This window comes from Atta colombica, unplaced genomic scaffold (genome assembly GCF_001594045.1).
Source record: "Atta colombica isolate Treedump-2 unplaced genomic scaffold, Acol1.0 scaffold228, whole genome shotgun sequence".
NCBI classification, from domain to species: domain Eukaryota; kingdom Metazoa; phylum Arthropoda; class Insecta; order Hymenoptera; family Formicidae; genus Atta; species Atta colombica.
The window spans coordinates 1,655,051-1,656,403 of record NW_017259325.1 but is presented as its reverse complement, the minus strand read 5'-3'; the positions used below and the strand labels follow the sequence as shown (position 1 = coordinate 1,656,403).

Sequence of the window (1,353 nt, the reverse complement as noted above, 5' to 3'; positions counted from 1 at the left end):
GGGGGGGGGGGGGAGGAGGAGGAGGACAAAGAAGAAGACTGAAGGATACGAAATGAGAAGAGAGGCGTGGCGGTGGGCGGTAAGGGAGACTGAACGGAGGATTAGTGACGGCGAGGGGAGAAGGATGAGAATGGCGCGAGGAAGAGAGGGAAGAGAGAAAGGAATGGATGGAGGCCAAAAATGATGGAGATTTTAGGGGAGTAAAAGCGGCACGTTTACGCTCTGCATTCCGCCTTCTTCCCTGTTCGCATCATCGGCTTTTTCTTCCTTAATCCTTGCTACCGCGCGACGATCGTGGCAATGGTGATAGTAGTGGTGGTGGTGGTGGTGGTGGTGGTGATGGTGGTGGTGGTGATGGTGGTGGTGGTGGTGATGGTGGTGGCGGCGGTGGTAGTAGCAGTGGTGGTGGTGGTGGGTGGTATGTCTTACCGCAACCTCGCCTCTATCTCCGCTCATCCTTGTTCCTCCGCCGACGAAGCGACCAATCCCCACTCCACACCCCTCTCTTAACGGGTTCTTCCCATACCACCCTTGGCGGATCAATGATGATTCTAGCACCCTCCGTTGTGTGGCGCTAACGTCGCCTAAGCACCGCTCAGTCCGAACTCAGGGTTCACTCAGTCCACGAACGTTTGCCACGAGACTTCGATCTCTCACACCGCATCGCACACGCTATCTCTGTCTCTCTTTCTCTCTCTTTATTCACCCGCCTTGTATCTCTTTCTCTCTCTGTCTTTTTCTCCACTTTTTTCCTTTTTTCCCGCTTGGCGGACGGAGAACCAAACTGGTGACCGGGGAGGCGCGCGTAGTAACCGTGCATCGGTCTACGTCAACGGAAGTCTTGCCGTAGTACCCTCGTGCTTTCGGTTACTTCGACCCATATAACCGTCGTGCTGCGACCCCCGTTCGTCCGCTTCGACCGGCTGCGGATCTACCTGCGGCGCAGCGAGGTGAGTGGGCGACCTATCGCACGTCTACCTTTACGTCGGTCTCTCTATCACCGAACGCGAACCTCAAATTTGCCTGCCAAATTCGCGCAAATTTTCAGACACGTCTGAAGTTATGCAAAAGTTTCGAATACTTTTTACGGCAAGTTTGTTTTCTCAATTTTATTCCTTTTATACTGGAAAAATTTTCTTTTCCTTCTACAAATAACTAAAATTCTGAGATTTACATGTTGCATTTCATTAAAATAGCTGGAAGTTTTTTTCCAATATAATAGAAAATTAAAATCACTCCGTATACTTGAAACAGCTCCGTATACTTGTGACAGCTTACTTTTATTTAGATTTATTAAGATTTTGCACAGAAATGTAGACAATAAAATTCATTTTATATATATATATATATATA

At 48.8% G+C, this 1,353-nt stretch overlaps 1 protein-coding gene across 1 annotated transcript in view; it reads left to right on the top strand.

Moving 5' to 3' along the window:
* The first annotated feature begins 879 nt into the window (after window positions 1-879).
* The window catches only part of LOC108688278 (complexin), a 127,737-nt gene continuing 127,263 nt past the window's right edge, over window positions 880-1,353 (top strand). Inside the window, exon 1 of the mRNA XM_018194462.1 lies at window positions 880-950. The gene's annotated coding sequence lies outside the window, so the exon portion shown is untranslated. The remainder of the gene's footprint in view (window positions 951-1,353) is intronic.